This window comes from Nerophis ophidion, linkage group LG10, assembly GCF_033978795.1.
Source record: "Nerophis ophidion isolate RoL-2023_Sa linkage group LG10, RoL_Noph_v1.0, whole genome shotgun sequence".
NCBI lineage: Eukaryota > Metazoa > Chordata > Actinopteri > Syngnathiformes > Syngnathidae > Nerophis > Nerophis ophidion.
This window is the reverse complement of record NC_084620.1, coordinates 70,877,888-70,899,991: the sequence shown is the minus strand read 5'-3', so window position 1 is coordinate 70,899,991 and position 22,104 is coordinate 70,877,888. Positions and strand designations below refer to the sequence as shown.

At 40.5% G+C, this 22,104-nt stretch overlaps 1 protein-coding gene and 1 long non-coding RNA gene across 2 annotated transcripts in view; one reads left to right on the top strand and one right to left on the bottom strand.

The window, feature by feature from the left end:
• The window catches only part of LOC133559947 (uncharacterized), a 12,725-nt gene extending 8,090 nt beyond the window's left edge, over positions 1–4,635 (top strand). The window contains exon 5 of the long non-coding RNA XR_009808353.1: positions 3,802–4,635. This is a non-coding gene — a long non-coding RNA (uncharacterized LOC133559947). The remainder of the gene's footprint in view (positions 1–3,801) is intronic.
• Positions 1–22,104, bottom strand: part of LOC133561239 (forkhead box protein P2-like) — a 289,077-nt gene that overhangs the window by 140,166 nt on the left and 126,807 nt on the right.

Here is a 22,104-nt window from a genome sequence, read left to right as displayed (position 1 = left end):
ACAACTTTTGGTCGCTAATAAAAAAGCCTTGCCTGTACCGGAAGTAGCAGACGATGTGCGCGTGACTCGGTTTAGCTCGGTTGGTAGAGTGGCCGTGCCAGCAACTTGAGGGTTGCAGGTTCGATTCCCGCTTCCGCAATCCTAGTCACTGCCGTTGTGTCCTTGGGCAAGACACTTTACCCACCTGCTCCCAGTGCCACCCACACTGGTTTAAATGTAACTTAGATATTTGGTTTCACTATGTAAAGCGCTTTGAGTAACTAGAGAAAAAGCGCCATATAAATATAATTCACAATTCACTTCACATCCTCACATTGTTTACAATCATGGCCAGCAGCAGCTAGAGCTATTCGGACCGAGAAACCGATAATTTCCCCATTAATTTGAGCGAGGATGAAAAATTCAGGGATGAGGAAATTTAGAGTGAAGGACTAGAAAAAAATAAAATAAATAAAGTAAAAAAAAAAAAGGCGATTGCAGTGGGAGCGATTCAGATGTTTTTAGACACATTTACTAGGATAATTCTGGAAAATCCCTTATCTGCCTATCGTGTTGCTAGTGTTTTAGGGAGATTATACGGCCGTACTCGTACCTGAAAGTCAGATGGGTGTGGCCACGGGTGTAGTGACCGCCAGTGTCTCTGAGGGAAGTCACGAAGCTGCAGCAAGACAGAAGCGCCGCTGATCTCCGGTAAGAGCGGACTCATTACCACAATTTTCTCACCGAAAACTGCCGGTTGACATGTAGTCGTGATCCATGTTCGCTTGACCGCTCTGTTCCATAGTAAAGCTTCACCTCCGGGAATTTCAACAAGGAAACACCATGTGTTTGTGTGGCCAAAGGCTAAAAGCTTCCCACCTCCATCTTTCTTCTATGACGTCTCCATTATTAATTGAACAAATTGCAAAAGATTCAGCAACACACTCGTCCAGAATACTGTGTAATTATGCGATGAAAAGAGACGACTTATAGCTTGGATCGGGCTGGAGAATAATGTCCAATACAACCAGAGACGTCAATCGCACACGTCATCATACCGCGACGTTTTGTACATTTTGTCTTAAAGTCCAGTTTAGAGAAGTATTTCATCTTAGATACAGTATATAATCCTCCATATTGGCAGAAACATTCATTTAATTCAATTTCATTCCAAGAAATTCAACAATGTTTTTGCATCTGACAAAAAACACCCACAAACACTTGCTTATTCTAATCATAATGCCATGTTTTTTATAAATACAGTTAAAAAAAAAAGAAAAGAAAAAAATGCTTGAGAGACCTGTGTATGCTAGCTTGAGCGCCCCCACTTCTCCCAGTGTGGCGAGTCAGTGTACTGCTGAGGTATAGAACTGCATGTTGACAATATATTGCCCCCTACCTTGAGGCAGAGGTACTTGCTGCCTCAAGACCTGCCTTTTCCACGTGGCAACAAGCACGCCCAATACACACTGTATGTAGCCATGGAGGCACCGCCTGTGTCTGCCTCACTTTTTGAATTGAATTGAAATATTTATTTCAAACCTGCACAGTACAACTAAACAACTTGTCCAGGGTGTACCCCGCCTTCCACCCGATTGTAGCTGAGATAGGCGCCAGCGACCCCAAAAGGGAATAAGCGCTAGAAAATGGATGGATGGATGTTGGCAAAGATATTTATGCAAGGCTTGAAATATCAGATTCTCATCTGCTGCATTGTTTTGATCAGGAAACAAGGAATTTCCGCGATTTTGACCATGGGAATCATTAAAATATACAGGAACCACACCAAAATAAAATAGAAAGCATTAACCAAAAGATAAATATTAAAACATTTTATTTTATTACTTCGTTTTGGAACATCTCTGTCATGATCTGCTATTTGGATCATGTCATATTCTGTTTTTTGTTCCGTCTTTGTATCACATCCTGTTTAGTATTTGTCTTCCTTAGTTCCTGGTGGCACTTCCAGTTTGTTTCCGTTGCCATAGTTACGTATTAGTGTCACCTGCATCTTGTTTTTCACGCGCACCTGCTCTGTGATTATCTCCTTTATTTAAGCCTGCCCTTTGCAGTTTAGTTTGCTGTGCGATGCAACAGGTGACGTCGCTATTCCCGATTGTGGTAAAATACTTTTCGTATTCATTAGCTTCCACGCTATTCCTCTGTTTGCTTCTTTAGCTTACATGCTAGCGCCTTTAGTTCCTTTTAGCTCCCATGCTAGTTCTGTTTGTTTTGTCTTTAGTGCCTTTGTGCAAGTTTTTCTGTTCTTAGTCTGTTTTGTTAGTATTAATAAATCATCCTTTCTTACCTTCACGCTGTGTCCAAGTAATTTGAGGGAAGGAACCAACACCACGATGCCATGCAGCGAGGTGTAACAATCTCATGGTTAAACCACCTGGTGGCAGGTGAGGCACTGCCTCACTTGCCTCCCCTGACAGCACGTCACTGCCGTAAACTGAGCAAGAATGAGAACTCTATTGTTCCTTTTCCAAAAAAGGGCTAATCCACACCTTTCATCGAATCAAGAATGTAAATGTGCGAGAAACGCTTCTTTTTCAATTTCATGCTGGAGGAACTCAACTTAGTGGCTGTAATTTCTCCTAACAAGAAAAAGGCGGCACTTGGTTGCACACAGAGTGAAAAAAAGGGAGCCTTTCTGATTTTGCGCCTGGCTTTGATGGATGTGCCAAAAAGCGTGGTTGTTCCGTAGCTGCGGACAGAACAATTACGGTCGTTATTAGGAAGTAAGACGTTGCCGAGGCGAAATGTTTGGGGCGGGAGGAGAAAACGTGCAAATGAAGACCACGGCGCTGGCTTGCCTGATGAAGTCCAAACAAAAACGGCACGGCTGGAGCAATGCCACGCATGGCAGATCTGATGTATATTTATCATGTAAACCTCTGATAAAAATGCATGCGCGGGACGCGGTATCAGCTTAGTGTCTAGTCAAGCTTGAAGTGCCGTTTGACAAAAGGCCGCGTCTGCATACGCTGGCTTTTATCGCGGTGGAGGCAGCTATGTTGCAAATAAGCGTACTTGATGAGGAAAAAAACTTTAAGACCAATGTCTTGGAAAAATATATCACTTTTGAATCAACACAGTAGTTAAAGACCTACTGAAAGCCACTACTAGCGACCACGCAGTCTAATAGTTTATATATCAATGATGAAATATTAACATTGCAACACATGCCAATACGGCCGCTTTAGTTTACTAAATTCCAATTTTAAATTTCCCGCGGAGTTTCCTGTTGAAAACGTCCAGAATGATGATGCGTGTTTGTGACGTCATTGGTTGGAGGGGACATATTAGCCCAGCACCACTTACAGCTAAAAGTTGTCTCTTTTCATCGCGCAATTACACAGTATTTTGGACATCTGTGTTGCTGAATCTTTTGCAATTTGTTCGATTAATAATGGAGACGTCAAAGAAGAAAGCTGTAGGTGGATTGCAGCTGCCTTTAGCCCCGAAACACAGCCGGTGTTTCTTTGTTTGTTGTGAAGCTTTAACACAGAGCGGTCAAGCGAACATGTTTCTCTACGTAAACCAGCAAGTTTTTGGATGGGAAAATTGTGATATTAAGTCGGCTCTTACCGGAGACTTGAGCGGATTACGCCAGTGGTCCCCAACCTTTTTGTATCCGCGGACCGGTCAACGCTTAATAATTTGTCCCGCGGCCCGGTGGGGGAAGATCAATTTCTTGTTTTTTTATTGTTTTTTCTTTGTCATGAAAAAAGGGACGTTTTTGTGGTTGGTGCACTAATTCTAAGTGTATATTGTGTTTTTATGTTGATTTAATAATTACGGGACCTCTTCCTGCAGCTCAAAAAGGCAGCTGTGTTCTTGGCTCCTCGGCTTCTTTCAGAGACACTGGCGTTCACCGCAGCCATCCGACTCTCAGGTATGACTTTACAATCTCACTAAAATAAATAAATAAATGATAAATGGGTTGTACTTATATAGCGCTTTCGTACCTTCAAGGTACTCAAAGCGCTTTGACACTACTTCCACATTTACCCATTCACACACACATTCACACACTGATGGAGGGAGCTGCCATGCAAGGCGTTAACCAGCACCCATCAGGAGCAAGGGTGAAGAGAAGTGTCTTGCTCAGGACACAACGGACGTGACGAGGTTGGTACTAGGTGGGGATTGAACAAGGGACCCTCGGGTTGCGCACGGCCACTCTCCCACGTAATCCTAGTATATGTGTCTAATTACATCTGAAACTCTCCGCCTGGAGCCGTCGCCTTTTCTTTTTTTTTTTTCGTTTCTTTTTTGTGCTTCACTCCAACTTTCCTCATCCACAAATCTTTCATCCTCGCTCAAATTAAAGGGGAAATCGTCGCTTTCTCGATCCGAATCGCTCTTGCTGCTGGTGGCCATGATTGTAAACAATGTTTCAGTAGCCCTTTAATATTATGATCAATGTTAATTAAAAGCTAAATGTGGGATATAAATATAATGGAAGTTTAATTGTTTGTATATCCTAAGTAATTGGTGCAAAGGTTTAACACGTGTACAAATATATTTCACGTCTTTACTGTGTATATAATTGAACAGTATTTATGTTGTCTACAATGTGTTTTTATAATATGTTGTGAAAAGAAAATTGGATATTTTTTGGAAGCTCATCTTGTACTTGACTTGGTTTATAGGGTTAGACGCAATAAGTGTTCAACTTCAGCCTAAACCCTTTCGGTCTGCAACATTTATTCTTCTTTAAAAAAAATAAACATTTATGAATGTACATCTGTTTGTTTATGTAAAACTGTTTATTTTGTTGACCAGTGACCGAAGAAATAATAAATAACTGTAACCACCGGGGGTTCTTTTTCAAGCCCTGGCTCTGAAAACATTGCCAATGTGGCTGTAGGCAACCTCCCGGCCCTGAGCTGCGTCATGAACGGGGCATCATCCGGCAATTTTATCTAGGCAGCACGGTGGAACAGGGGTTAGTGCGTCTGCCTCACAATACGAAGGTCCTGAGTAGTCCTGGGTTCAATCCCGGGCACGGCATCTTTTTCTGACTGCGTGGGTTCCTTCCTCCCACCTCCAAAGACATGCACCTGGGGATAGGCCCCTCCCACCTCCAAAGACATGCACCTGGGGATAGGCCCCTCCCACCTCCAAAGACATGCACCTGGGGATAGGCCCCCTCCCACCTCCAAAGACATGCACCTGGGGATAGGCCCCTCCCACCTCCAAAGACATGCACCTGAGGATAGGCCCCTCCCGCCTCCAAAGACATGCACCTGGGGATAGGCCCCTCCCACCTCCAAAGACATGCACCTGGGGATAGGCCCCTCCCACCTCCAAAGACATGCACCTGAGGATAGGCCCCTCCCACCTCCAAAGACATGCACCTGGGGATAGGCCCCTCCCACCTCCAAAGACATGCACCTGGGGATAGGTTGATTGGCAACACTAAATGGTCCCCAGTGTGTGAATGTTGTCTATCTATGTTGGCTCTGTGATGAGGGGGCGACTTGTCCGGGGATGTACCCCGCCTTCCGCCCGATTGTAGCTGAGATAGGCACCAGCGCCCACCGCCACCCCAAAGGGAATAAGCGGTAACAAATGGATGGACGGAAGCAGCTACGTTCTGGCGAGCGGTCAAATAAGTGTACTTGGTGAGGAATGTGAACATATGGGAGTGGCATGTAACCACGGGGGTTCCTTAACAAGCCAAACATTGCAGATGTGGCTGTAGGCAACCTCCCGGCCCTGAGCTGCATCATGAACGGGGCATCATCCGCCATCTTTATCTACTGTTCGTGGTGCCGACCTCAGCAGTCCTCGCCGCATATACTTTTCACACAACAGCGAGACAACACTTCCTCATTAAACACGCGCAAATCACGGTCGCGACTCAATTCCCGGAGTTGTGAACGTCAACACGGCAACACGGCCGAGGTGTTTAGTGTTGTTTATTTGCACATCCTTTGTAATTATGACAATTTGCTGATTCCATATTGTTGATTTTAATGACTTGGTTCCAGGGGCTGCAGGTACTGTTCACAATGAAACCGATACAGTACCAATACCTGGTGGCTGGGAATCGATATTGGTACTCAGTTTATAATACTCATACTTGCCAACCCTACTAATTTTCCTGGTAGACTCCCGAAGTTCAGTCTTTATTGTCATTGCAACAAGTACAACGAAACTTTGTCTTCAGCACAAACCTGTTCAAGATTAGACAAACAGAGTACAGGGTTACAGAACAAGAACGCTGATGGGCTGCCATAATTGCCCCTCCCCAAAATCTCCCGGGGCAACCATTCTCCCGAATTTCTATCGATTTCCACCTGGACAACTATATTGGGGGCGTGCATTTAAGGCACTGCCTTTAGCGTTCTCTACAACCTGTCGTCACGTCTGCTTTTCCTCCATACTAACAGTGTGTCACATAATATTAGTGGCTTTTACACACACACACACACACAAGTGAATGCAAAGCATACTTGGTCAACAGCCATACAGGTCACACTGAGGGTGGCCGTATAAACAACTTTAGCACTGTTACAAATATGCGCCACACTGTGAACCCATACCAAACAAGAATGACAAATTTCGGGTGAACATCCGCACCGTAACAACAGAACAAATACCCAGAACCTCTTGCAGCACTAACTCTTCCGGGAAACTTCCAACAAACTGACCAATAATTAACGTTTTATTCATGCATTTTCTCTCGCTACTTCAAGGCTTGAATGTTTGGTTCATTCATTATTGTTATTTTGTTTTCAAATTTATTATTAGCCTGTGGAAAAAATTGATATTTACCTCAGAAGATTGCAAATAGAAAAAAAGGCATTATATTTTTCTTAAAATTTTATTTGATATGCCATTGATCCATTCCATCCATTTTCTACCGCTTATTCCCTTTTGGGGTCGCGGGGGGTGCTGGCGCCTATCTGAGCTACAATCGGGCGGAAGGCGGGGTACACCCTGGACAAGTCGCCACCTCATCACAGGGCCATTGATATTTTTTTAATTATAATTATTATTATTATCATTATCTGAAACTGGATTTTGCATGTCACTAAAGTTATATAAGCCTTGCTTGTTCAATATTTAATGCAAACATTGTTTGGGTCCCTATTAAAAGGTTCATTTGTTCAACCGTGGCCCGCGGCTTTGTTCAGTTTTACATTTTGGTCCACTCTGTGTTTGAGTTTGACACTCCTGCATTAAACCAGGGGTCTCAGACTCACTTTACCGGGATGCAGAGTCTGGGTGAGGCTGGGCCGCAAGCAAATATTTCCTAAAAAAAAAATGTTTTGCATACTCCTCAGCATGTCTAGTTGTATAATGACGTATCAAATTGTATCCTTTGTGCGCCGCAACTTTGTGCAAATAAGACACGTTGGGGTGCCCCTGTGCTCAACAAAGAAATATTGCATCTTCCACTTTTCCTGGAATTGTCTTTGCTCATCGCTAACCTTTCTCTTCACTGCAGGCTCGGAAAAAGACGTCTTTGGGGTTGTGGAATATATTTGTATTTAGCCCAGGCACGGAGAATAATGTTTCCGCAATGTGTGTCGTTCCGCTTTTCCTCCCTACAGCAACACGGCGGTTGGCGGATAATAGCAGGGAAAGTACCTGGATAGGGAGCGCAAAAAAGGTGACAGTTCCCGGAGTGTTATCCGGCGTCATATAGAAATATATGTAGTGTTCATCGTGTGAGGAAATGCAAATTAAACAATAAAAAGAAGTAAATAACGGTTTGAATAGGTCCAGGTTATCGGGGACTGTTATTACTGACGGACAGGTGTCGCGGTGTGAAGAAAAGCCTCGTCTCCATGGCAACGTCTCTTGTCGATTTTACTCACTTGCCGCTTTTCCACTAACGCAGGGGTAGGCAACCCAGAACGTTGAAAGGGCCATTTTAGAGCCAAATAACACAACGCTGTCAAGCGCCATTCATATAAAACTGGCAGGCCGCGCTAACATTAAACTTTCATATTAAGACGGCGTCTCGCGGGCCGCAATTGCCGTGTCTGAGACCCTGCATTAAAATGAGGTGGAATTCTTTCCCATTTCCCAGGATCTCAGTTGTGGAATTATACGCTTCATATTGCGCCACACACTTTCAATAGGAGACAGGTCTGGACTCCAGGCAGGCCAGTCTAGTACTAGCTGTTGTAACTCGTGGTTTGGCATTGTCTTGCTGAAATAAGCAGGGGCGTCCATGATAACTTTGCTTGGATGACAACATATGTTGCTCCATAACCTGTATGTACCTTTCAGCATTAATGGTGCCTTCACAGATCTGTAAGTTACCCATGCCTTGGGCACTAATACACCCCCATACAATCACAGATGCTGGCTTATGAACTTTGCGCCGAGAACAGTCCGGCTGGTTCTTTTCTTCTTTGTTCCGTAGGACACGACGTACACAGTTTCCAAATATAATTTGAAATGTGGACTCGTTAGACCACAGAACACTTTTCAACTTTGCATCGGTCCATCTCAGATGAGCTCGGGCCCAGCAAAGCCTGCGGCGTTTCTGGGTGTTGTTGATAAATGGCTTTCGCTTTGCATAGTAGAGTTTTAATTTGCACTACGTCTTTGCAGTCTATTCAATTGAATATAAGTTGGAAAGGATTTGCAAATCATTGTATTCTGTTTTTATTTACCATTTACACAACGTGCCAACTTCATTGTTTTTGGGATTTGTACAATATTTACTATCTTAAAGTGTTTTTTTTGTTTGTTTTTAAAAAGGCATGTTCCGTGTTCAAATTGTGCTGTCCCACCAACTAATTGGAGATGCAAGTGCTTCGAGTCACAAGCTCCACCACAGAACAAAGTTAGGGTAAGTTAAGGTCATCAGGCTCTGTTGGAGCACAGCGTTATACAAAAATGGCGGCCATATTATTGAAAAGCAATTCCCTCTGTGTTGTTGCCGAGAAAGTGCTCCGTGCTGTGAGTTCGGAGATAAAGTCGAAGAAGACGCAGATGCCAGTGAGGAGAGCCGACGCTGAGTAACACGTCAGTCTGTTTGGTAGCCTCGAACTCCCCGTGGCGTGGCGCTTATTTACTGCATTGGTATGAGAGGCTGTGAAGAGGAGCTTCAGCTGCTCCATATGCACACACACGCACACAAACACACACTTGTATTTCTTACCTTATTGAGACCTCTGAAAAATACCTCTTTAAGACCAGCCTTTCTAGATATATAAAGATTTATACTTACAACATTAACAATATAAACATACTTTGCAAATATAAAAAAGCTTGTTGTGAAAAATGAGTTGGAATTTCACAGGAAAAAGGTCAGTTTCACAAGAAAAGACTTAAAATGTTGGCAGTATCATAAGTCGTAATTTTACTCAACGTAAGTCAAAATATTACCAGATAAACTGAACATTTGTGCAATATTATGATACAAATTGGAATTTTACTCAATCGTAGTCGCAATTTTACAAGAAAAGCTTAAACTTTTGGCAACTTTATGAGAAGAGTCAAAATTTTACTTGACAAAAGTCACAATTTTATAAGAAAACTTAAACATTTTGGCAATATTATAATAATAAGTTATAAATAAATGATAAATGGGTAGCGCTTTTCTACCTTCAAGGTACTCAAAGCGCTTTGACACTACTTCCACATTCACCCATTCACACACTGATGGAGGGAGCTGCACACAAGGGCAGAGACGAAACTTGAATAATGAAAAACAAAAGACTAGCAAAAAAGCTACAAACTACAAACATGAAACAAAAACACTTGCACTGTGACATAAATAACAAAACTTACGTGGCGTGGACAAAATGAACAGTATAGCAAGGCGTGAAGTTGCCAGACTGACTACCAGGTAACTGTGGTTTAAATAATAACTATGATCATTACAAACAGGTGTGAGGGCTGAGGACAGGGGCATGACATGAGGGCCAGGTGAACATTAATGAGTTGTCATGGTAGCAACACAAACCAGGAAGTGCAAAACAGGAACTGAGTGTCCAAAAAACAAAACATAACATGACCAAAACAAGACATGATCCCGTGGGCGTGACAGATTTTAGTAAATTTATAAAAAACTTTTTTTTTTTTTTATTCAAGTATGTCCCTATATACATATTTATTTTACTTTTGTTATTCATTTTGGCCAAATGGAGTCAATTTCTTACACACACTTGTTATTTCGTATGTTGCCCAGAGGGAGAGCACTTTTAAAACCAACACACAGTCGATTTAAAAAACTAGATTTCACCACCAGGGGTGCAAATGAGACACTCTTTTAGAGGCAATGGTTTTCCGTATTGGGACCTTGACTTCGGTCCTGACTTGTTCACTGGTCCTCATATGGACAGAACTTTTCCTTGTTGATGTCTCAAGAAGGGTAGAAATACAAGAACACACACACACACACACACACACACACACACACACACACACACACACACACACGAGTGTTTGGAAGCAATGCATAAAGAAAAGAGCATCTCCCTCAGCAGCGCGCTCGTATTACAACTCCAAGCAGCTCGGGAGATGGCACGGAGCTCTTTATCTATTCAAGAAGTGGGTCAGGGATGAAAGTAATCTGAGGAGCAGAAAGTGTTAACAAGCGAAGGCAGAAGAAGAAGAAATACCTGGAGATTCTGGAGGACAGTGACGTCATTCACTTCCTGCGACCAGTTTGAGATCTCAAAGTACAAAGGGCGGCTTCACACAACAAACTGCGTTTCGGAGGCTGATTTGTTACTATTCATGGCTAAAGCGCGGGGGGGAGAACTGTAATACTAGACATGCTTGTTAAATTCACAACACTCCAAAGCTGCCTTCTAGCAAAATCCTGTCTTTTGCTTGTCAGCTTAAGACAGGCCGCCATATGCATATGTGAGTTTTTTTTATTTTTTTAAGCTCTGTTAAATGGATAGCGAGGCCGTGGCCTATCAAATGACTCTAAGCCACTTGGGGGGTTAGGGGGGAGGGGGGGGGGGGGGGGGGGTTGCATCACATACAAAAAAAAAAGTCCTATATTAACCGGCCTTTGCACAACACGAGATGATGCGCACGTTATGGGTTGTGCACTTATAGATCCTGCGGCCGTTGAGGCGGGTTGGGGAGGCGTAAAAGGAAATGAGTTGTGAAGTGACCATTGATCCCACGCTGGCGGACTGTCTGCAGCCGCCTGAATGGCCACCTCTTATTCCCACGCATCGCGCTAAAAGAGGCTCACCTGAATTACTGTAGACTGCAGAATACAAGCCGCTGCTTCCCCCCCCCCCACGCTTAGTACACTGCGGCTTATGAAACGGTGCATCTGATTTATGGCCATTAGGGGTGTGGGAAAAAAACAATTCGAATTTGAAACACGATTCTCACGTAGTGCGATTCAAAATCGATTCTCTCTTTTTCTTTTAATCAATCCGACAAAACAATACACAAAAATACCATAACAATGCAATCCAATAAAGCCAATTCATAAAGCCAAGTATGTTCTAGAGCAGGGGTGCCCACACTTTTTCTGCAGGCGAGCTACTTTTCAATTGACCAACTGGAGGGGATCTACCTCATTTATATATATCATTTATATTTATTTATTTATGAAAGAGACATTTTTGTAAACAAGTTAAATGTGTTTAATGATAATACAAGCATGTGTAACACATATAGATGTCTTTCTTTCACGAAGACAAGAATACAAGTTGGTGTATTACCTGATTCTGATGACTTGCATTGATTGGAATCAGACAGTAATGATAATAACGCCCACATTTTCAAATGGAGGAGAAAAAAAGTTGTCTTTTCTGTACAATACCACATGAAAGTGGTTGGTTTTTGGCATCTAATTCATCCAGCTTCCATACACTTTACAAGAAAAACATTGGCGGCAAATTCCGTAGCTTGCTTGATTGACATTCACGGCACCCGAGGGTCTTGTGAGATGACGCTGGCTGCTGCCAGTTCATTATTATGAAAAAATGACAGAGAGGAAGGCCAGAAACACTTTTTATTTCAACAGACTTTCGCGCCGTCCCTTCCGTCAAAACTCTAAAGGCCGACTGCACATTTCCTATCTTCACAATAAAAGCCCTGCTTCATGCTACCTGCGCTAACAAAATAAGAGTCTCGGAAAGCTGGCGTGCACAAGTGATGTGCACGCCAGCTTTCTGAGGGATCGCTTGTGCACGCCAGTTTTACGAGACTCTGTATTTAGTTAGCGCAGGCAGCATGAAGCAGGGCTTTTATTGTCAAGATAGGAAATGTGCAGTCGGCCTTTAGAGTTTTGACGGAAGGTACGGCGCAAGAGTCTGTTGAAATAAAAAGTGTTTCTCGCCTTCCTCTCGGTCATATTTTCATAATAATGATCTTGCAGCAGCCAGCGTCATCTCACAAGACCCTCCGGTACCGTGAATGTCATTTAAGTGACGTCTTGGTGAAGATTGATGATCACTCATTTTTAGGTCTATTTTTTTTAAAAACCTGGCTCGAGATCGACTGACACCCCCCGCGGTCGACTGGTAGCTCGCGATCGACGTAATGGGCACCCCTGTTCTAGACCAAAAATCACTTCATATTCTCTACTGCTCACTTGTCTTACATATCTGAGTTACTGTGTAGAAATATGGGGAAATAATTACAAACGTACACTTCATTCACTAACAGTGTTACAAAAAAGATCAGTTAGAATAATACATAATGTTGGGTATAGAGAACATACAAACCCTTTATTTATTGAATCAAAGATACTGAAATTCCACGACATAGTGGAATTGCAAACAGCTAAGATTATACACAAAGCAAACTATAACCTGCTTCCCAAGAATATACAACAATTCTTCTCAACAAAAGAAGAGAAATATAATCTTAGAGAAAAATGATTTTTAAAACATTTGTATGCACGTACAACACTTAAGACCTTCAGTATATCAGCATGTGGAATTAAATGATGGAATGGATTAAGCAAAGCAATCAAACAATGTACTAATATGATCCACTTCAAGAAACTCTTCAAACTGGAAGTGTTTACAAAGTACAAAAAAGAAGAACTATGATAAACATTCTGATTTTACTCACCCATTCATTCTCAAAATAATCTTACTTATCTCATCGTATGGAATAAAACTTGCTTCACCAATTATTTATTTGTTTATTTATTTTTATCGTGATTACTTATTACTTAAGGAGTAAACATTGTGAATACATTGGGAACAGGAAGTGAACTAAAGTTTTAGCAAGTGTTATGTAAAGAAAAGGGGTAGGATTAAATAAGCTCTGCTTCTTCCTACTCCTTTTCCAACATGTTGAAAAGAGAAACTGGAAATTGTGATGTATCTTGTTGTATGCTTGCATGTTCCAAATAAACTCAAACTCAAACTCAATTCCAAAACCAAACCTGACCATGAATTGATTAACGTGGACCCCGACTTAAACAAGTTGAAAAACGTATTCGGGTGTTACCATTTAGTGGTCAATTGTACGGAATATGTACTGTACTGTGCAATCTAATAATAAAAGTATCAATCAATCAATCAATCAATCAATCAATCAAACCCAGCAACACTCAGAACTGCAATAAACAGAGCAATTGAGAGGAGACACAAACACCACACAGAACAAACCAAAAGTAGTGAAACAAAAATTAATGTTATCAACAACAGTATTAATAATAGTTATAATTTCAGCATGGCAGTGATTAAAAATCCCTCATTGACATCATCATTAAACATTTATAAAAAGAAAAAGAACAATAGTGTCACAGTGTCCAATGTTTTCACAAAGATAAAATACTGTATTTCCTTGAATTGCCGCCGGGGCGCTAATTAATTTAAAACCTCTTCTCACTCCAGCGTGATTACCAAAGGCATGCGGTAAAAGTAAGCATGCGATAACTATTTTAAAACCTCTTCTCACTCCGGCACTTACCAAAGGTATGCAGTAAAAATTTGAGTGTGATGTAAGCTTGAACCGTTAATCCTACTGAATAGCTCTTAATCTTCTTTCCTTTATGCGATTTCAAATTACCGGTATCGAAATCAATTCTCAACATGCACAAGACACATAAGAACTGAAAAGTACAATTTCGGCAGACATAGATTACAGAGAGACAAGACAGGACCGCCAACGGATCAGCCATTTTTACGGAATATAAAAAAAGCAATATAAATATACGAAATAAAAACAAAAAAGTAAAAATATATTTGTGGTTTGGAACAGATTCATTGGATTTACATGATTTCTAATGGACAATTGCTTCTGATTTTGCATGATTTGGTTTTCGCCTGACCTTCCAGAACAGGATTACCAACAAAAACTGAGTTACCACTGTCCGGTATTGTTATTTTCTCTTTGGAATCAAGTCAGAAAAAGGCAGGTTGTTCTAGACTTCACTTTCCAAACCAGCAGGTGTCTCCAAACAACTTCCGTCAGAGCTTTTCTTCCTGTCATTCACTCACAAACACAAACAACTGCTGTGTAAAAAGCGGCTCAAAAGGTGACAGCGAGTTAGGAAATGTTAGAATGACATTAATGTCGACAAACAACTGGTCCCGGCAGACGGACTGCGAGTAAAAGTATATTTGGTGTACTAAAAACAACGACTAGTGCAGCTGGGAGTGCACAGGAAGCACAGGAAAGGCATTGTTTAAACACAACACGAGGCAGCCAGGTGGGACTAAATAGAACTAATTACCAATGAGGAACAGGTGTGCTGGCAGGCCAAAAAACAGAAAGTAAAAGTGCTTGAAAACAAGAGCACCAGGACAGGAAGTGATTCCAAACACTGGAAAAAAAAAAAAAAAGTCATGCGAAATCATGAAACAACTGTCCTGCATCTTCCAGATTTTTCTATTTATACTTATTTTCCAAACACGAGTCATGTAAAGCAGTGGTCCCCAACAACCGGGCCGCGCCGTGGCCCGATTGGTACCGGGCCACAGAAGAATTTTGTATAAAAAAAAAATATATATATATATATGTATATATATATATATATATATATATATATATATATATATATATATATATATATATATATATATATATATATATATATTAGGGCTGGGCAACGATTACAAATTTTAATCAAAGTTAATCGCACTATTTCTCTGATTAATCGCAATTAACTGCATCCATCCATTTTCTACCGCTTATTCCCTTTCGGGGTCGCGGGGGGCACTGGCGCCTATCTCAGCTACAACCGGGCGGAAGGCAGGGAACACCCTGGACAAGTCGCCACCTCATCGCAGGGCCAACACAGAGAGACAGACAACATTCACACTCACATTCACACACTAGGGCCAATTTAGTGTTGCCAATCAACCTATCCCCAGGTGCATGTCTTTGGAAGTGGGAGGAAGCCGGAGTACCCGGAGGGAACCCACGCATTCACGGGGAGAACATGCAAACTCCACACAGAAAGATCCCGAGCCTGGATTTGAACCCAGGACTGCAGGAACTTCGTATTGTGAGGCAGACTCACTAACCCCTCTGCCACCGTGAAGCCGCAATTAACTGCATTGTATACGCAAAGCCCAATAATGAATTCAAAAGTAGTGTGTAGTGCACCTTTATTGGAATATTCTCCCACATGAACAAAAGCGCCAAAACATTTGTTGTGCAAACACAATTTAAATCAGTCCTTGTTAAACAGTAGCAGTTAAATAGCATATTTTATGAAAATCAACTCCAAAAATGTAAATACAACCATTTAAGCTTATTGCCACTGCCAGGGTATTTAAGTTATCCTGTTTGTTATGGGAAATAAATATAATCTACATACAAATCTCTGAGCCACAATCATAACATCTGAACAGGCAATTTCTGAGGTAACAGCAGAAACATTTTTTTTATCAGGGATCTTATGTTTAAAAAACCTATATTATAGGTAGTGGGCTGTTTTAGGGAATTTTGGATCAAATTATCCTTACTAGCAATATTAATAATGTTGTGTTTATTCTGCGTAGTGCACTTAAAATAATTATGACCATATCTAGGAATTGATATGATGGGAATTTTCCGATTGTTTGCTTGGTGCTTTGATAAACTGAAGGCATCATATACATGGTACTATATTGTGATGTTATGAGCCAGGGAAAAAAAGAACTACCCTACCCAGCATGCAACAGGAGTGACGAGCATGCGCGGTAGCCCGGTATAGGTTGTGTCGCCATGACGGCATCTTGTACGTTGTACGTTGTGATATGCACGCTCTGAAAGCAAACGTTAAGAAGTCAGCCAACACTCCTGGTCTGCATTATTCATAAATAGACAGACAACACATATACTCCGCTGCTTCACAGATGTAGCCGGCAAAGTATTCCCTTGCCAGCTAGCCGGTCTAGCAAGCACGCCTCATTCAGTCCAAAACGGCCCGATCTATCCACATCCAGAATTGTCTGGCGGTCGTAAGTGATCCCGGAGTGACCACGCTGTAAGCCAGCCATGAAATTTGCAGAATTGTCCGGTATTTTTGCCAAATGTTCCATCTTTACCAAGAGCCCCTCCACGCCGGGCGACGCCATCTTCTTAAGAAAAGGCGTTAACAAAATAAAAGCATGTAAACAACATAAGCAAATGTGCGATAAAATAATTGTCGGCCTTAATAGATTGATGAGTTAACTCATAACGTATTAATTTGCCCACCCCTAATATATATATATATTTTTTTTTTATTTATTAAATCAACATAAAAACACAATATACACTTACAAATAGTGCACCAACCACAAAAAATTCCCTTTTTCATGACAAAGAAGAAGAAAAAAAAAAAGACAAAAAAAGGATTCAAAAAAATTATTTTGGCAAATCTAGAAAATCTTTAGAATCAAATTTAAATCTTAAATGATAGTCTTTTGAATTACTTTTTAAAATGTTTGTTCTGGAAAATCTAGAAGAAATGATTTGTCTTTGTTAGAAATATATCTTGGTCCAATTTGTTATATATTCTAACAAAGTGCAGATTGGATTTTAACCTATTTAAAACATGTCATCAAAATTCTAAAATTAATTTTAAATCAGGAAAAATTACTGATGACGTTCCATAAATCCTTTTTTTAATTTTTTCAAAAAGATTCGGATTAGCTAGATTTTCCTCTTCTTTTTTTCGGTTGAATTTTGAATTTTAAAGAGTCGAAATTGAAGATAAACTGTGTTTCAAAATTTTATTTTTTTTCTTGTTTTCTCCTCTTTTAAACCGTTGAATTAAGTGTTTTTTTTAATCATTTATTCCAGGGGTCGGGAACCTTTTTGGTTTAGAGAGCCATAAAAAGCTAAATATTTTAAAATCAATTTCTGTGAGAGCCATATAATAATTTTTTGAACACTGAATACCACTAAATGCGTGCATTTTTATGTAAGACCAACATTTTTAGAGTATAACAAGTAGGGATGTCCGATAATATTGGACTGCCGATATTATCGGCCGATTAATGCTTTAAAATGTAATATGGGAAATTATCGGTATTGGTTTCAAAATGATCAGTATTGGTTTCAAAAAGTAAAATGTATGACTTTACACGGACGTAGAGGGAAGTACAGAGCGCCAATAAACCTTAGAGGCACTGCCTTTGCGTGCTGGCCTGGTCACATATCATCTATGGCTTTTCACGCACACACAAGTGAATGCAATGCATACTTGGTCAACAGTCATACAGGTCACACTGAGGGTGGCCGTATACACAACTTTAACAGTGTTACAAATATGCGCCACACTGTGAACCCACACCAAACAAGAATGACAAAAACACATTTCTGGAGAACATCCGCACCGTAACACAATTCCAAGTTGCTGTTTTGAGGCATGTTAAAAAAAAATAATGCACTTTGTGACTTCAATAATAAATATGGCAGTGCCATGTTGGCATTTTTTTTCCTTAACTTGAGTTGATTTATTTTGGAAAACCTTGTTACATTGTTTAATGCATCCAGCGGGGCATCACAACAAAATTAGGCATAATAATGTGTTCATTCCACAACTGTATAAATCGGTATTGGTTGATATCGGTATCGGTAATTAAGAGTTGGACAATATCGGAATAACTGCAAAAAAGCTTTTATCGGACATCTCTAATAACAAGTCTATTATTCTTTCGAACAACGTTGTTATTCTGAAGCTAACCCATAATAAACAAAATACTTTTTACCATTAACGCGACATCTTGAACAGGTGCGGTAGAAAAACGGATGGCTGGATTAAAATGCATTAGAATGTTTTATACGTTGGACGTTATTTTTAACACTGATTATCAGCGGGATTACTCATTACTTATCGTGTTAAGCAATGTCAGCTAAGATTTATCCGAGAGCCAGATGCAGTCATCAAGAGCCACAGGTTCCCTACCCCTGATTTATTCCCGACAAAAAACCTTCCCTGAGACCATTTCAAAGGAGTTGGGACTTCTACAACAGCGCCTCTGCTGGTTACGGCCGAGTCCTGCACCCTCATTGTGCCTCGTCTGCCATCCACAGCGAGCCCACATCCCCAACCCGGAGTGCAGTGCACAGTGTAGGATAATGACATGTGTATCTACCTATGCTCCCCATCAAGCTCCTGACCGCTTGAGCATAAAATGCCCATAAGTGTTTATTTCCAGCACATTTCCCTCTCCCCCGTCCCTCAACACCCCCACCCCCCCACCCACCGCTCCTCGTCTCCCTTTCAAGCCTCGACGCTTGACATTTCGCCGCGCTCTCGAGAGACTCCGCCGCGAAATGGAGTTACTGCGGGAGAGCGCCGCGGCAAATTCCAGGAGGCCACGCGTAATGCTGCCTTAAACATGAAGGCCGGGGTGGACGGAGCGCCGCGGCGAGGACGGAAGCGGTGGCGTCCGTGTAGATAATAGAATAATGCTGTGTTTTGTCTGGGGAAGGTTGGCGAGCAAACAGGAGCGCCGCTGTCATTCACACGGTATATCTTTAGTGTCATCGCACGGCCGGGGGTGGGGGGGCTACAGGCCTATATGTCACGGGCCTGTATGTACTATCCGGCGGGGACTGACTGCCGATAGCCCGCCTTGAAATAAAAAGAAGGATGGCTTCCATTGTAAATACTGTCTCTTCGCCGAGCGCCGCAATAACTTCACAAAGACGTCGCGCCCGCCTCCTTTTCAGCGCTTTATGAAATGGAACATATTTCAGGTGGCGCTCTTTCTCCCGTCCTGGGAGGTGATTGATGCAGCCAATGGCGTCTTATTTACACAGTCCAGTGAGGCCTTAAAGATAAACCTAATGAGCTTCTTTGTGTAAGGGTGCAAATGAGACGCCGGCCGACAAACCGTACACCCCACCCCCGCGTCCCTCCTTTCGTTGCCATCCAAAGGGGACAGACTGGGTGATTAGGCCTTTAAATTATGCTCAAGGGCAGAGCGCAGATTTGCATCTTGTAGGCGTCGGGAGGAGGAAGAAAGGCAGGTGAAGGGCAGATTATTGCCAGAAATGGGAAGAAGAAGAAAAAAAAAATACAGCACCAAGAGTGACTCGAAGACCGAATTTGCCCGTACAACGGAACATGGATATAAAAAAAATAAAAAAAATCAACAAGAGACTCGTAGAGCCAATTTTCCCAGACGGAACGTAAAAAAAGACACAAAAAAACTTAAAAAAACAAACAAACAAAAAAAAAAACATCGAACCGACTTTGCCCGGACAACGCAACGTAAAAAAAAATACAAATAAAAATCAACAACATGAATAACTGGTAGACCGATTTTTCCTATACGGAATGTAAAAAAAAAAACGCAAAATACTAAACAAAACAAAACAAAAGAAACATCAACCAAAATGATCCGTGGACCGAATTTGCCCGGACAACAGAACGTAAAAATAAAAAAACATCAACAAGAGTAATTCGTAGAGCCAATTTGGCCAACGGAACGTAAAAAAAAACAAACAAAAAAAAAACAACAAAAGTAACTCGTAGCGCCAATTTGCCCAAACGGAACGTAAAAAAACAAAAAAACAACAAAAGTAACTTGTAGCGTTAATTTGTGCAAACGGTATGTAAACAAACCGCAAAAACCTATACAAAAACAAAAAAAACATCAACTAGAGTGTCTCGAAGACCGAATTTGCCCGGACAATGGAATGTAAAAAAAGAATATCAACAAAAGTAACTCGTAGAGCCAATTTGCCCAAACGGAACGTAAAAAAAAAAAAAATTATGAAAAAAACATTAACAAAAGTAACTCGTAGCGCCAATTTGCCCAAACAGAACGTAAAAAAAACCTAAAAAAAAAACCATCAACAAATGTAACTCGTAGCGCCAATTTGCCCAAACAGTATGTAAAAAAACGCAAAAACAAAAACAAAAAAAACATCAACTAGAGTGTCTCAAAGACCGAATTTGCCCGGACAACGGAATGTAAAAAAAAATAAAAATAAAACAACGTCAACAAAAGTAACTCGTAGAGTCAATTTGCCCAAACGGAACGGAAAAAAAATACATTAAAAAAACATCAACAAAAGTAACTCGTAGCGCCAATTTGCCCAAACGGTATGTTAAAAAAATGCGAAAACCTAAACAAAAACAAAAAAAACCATCAACTAGAGTGTTTCGAAGACCGAATTTGCCCGGACAACGGAATGTAAAAAAATAAAATAAAAACATCAACAAAAGTAACTCGTAGAGCCAATTTGCCCAAACGGTATGAAAAAAAACACAAAAAAATTAAACAAAACAAAAAAAAAAATCATCAACCAGAATGACTCATAAACCGAATTTGCCCGGACAACGGAACGTAAATATAAAAAATAAAAATAAAAAAAATCAACAAGAGTAACTCATAGAGCCAATTTGCCCAGACGCTACTTAAAAAAAATGCAAAAAACTAAACAAAAACAAAAAAAAAACCATCAACCTGAGTGACTCGAAGTCCGATTTTGCCCAGGCAACAGAACGTAAAAAAATAATAAAAAGAAAAAAAACATCAACAAGAGTGACTCTAATTTTCCCGGACGGAACGTAAAAAACCCCAAAGACATTAACAAAACTAACTCGTAGACCGAATATGATTGGCGTAACATAAAAAAAAACAACAAGAGTGACTCATGGACCTAATTTCCCTGGTGGAACGTTAAATAATTGTTTTCAAAAAATAAAAAATAAAAACAACACGAGTGACTCGTAGACCGAATTTGCCAAAATGTAAAAAAATAAAAAGACATTGAAAAAACGAACTTGTAGACCGAATTTGATTGGCGTAACGTTAAAAAAAAAAAAAAATACATGAACAAGAGTGACTCATAGACCTAATTTTCCCGGACTGAACGTAAAAAACCCCAAAGACATTAACAAAACTAACTCGTAGAGCGAATATGATTGGCGTAACGTAAAAAAAAACAACAAGAGTGACTTGTAGACCTAATTTGTCTGGTGGAATGTTAGATAACTGTTTTTAAATAAAAAAATTAAAAAAAAAACATCAACAAGAGTGACGCATGGACCGAATTTTCCGGGACGGAACGTAAAAAACCCCAAAGACATTAAAACTAACTCGTAGACCGAATATGATTGGCGTAACGTAAAAACAAAAACAAAAAAACAACAAGAGGGACTCGTAGACCTAATTAGCCTGGTGGAACGTTAAACAATTGTTTTCAAAAAATAAAAACAACACGAGTGACTCGTAGAACGAATTTGATTGGCGTAACGTTAAAAAAAAAAAATACATCAACAAGAGTGACTATAGTAGACCTAATTTTCCCGGACGGAACATAAAAAACCCCAAAGACATTAACAAAATTAACTTGTAGACCGAATATGATTGGCGTAACGTAAAAAATAAAAATAAAACATCAACAAGAGTGACTTGTAGACCTAATTTACCTGGTGGAACGTTAAATAATTGTTTTCAAAAAATAAAAAATAAAAACACGAGTGACTCGTAGACCGAATTTGCCAAAACGTAAAAAAATTAAAAGACATTGAAAAATCTAACTCGTAGACCGAATTTGATTGGCGTAACGTTAAAAAAATAAAATACATCAACCAGAGTGACTATAGTAGACCTAATTTTCCCGGACAGAACGTAGAAAACCCCAAAGACATTAATAAAACTAACTCGTAGACCGAATATGATTGTCGTAACGTACAAAAAAACAACAAGAGTGACTCGTAGACCTAATTTGCCTGGTGGAATGTTAGATAACTGTTTTTAAATAAAAAATAAA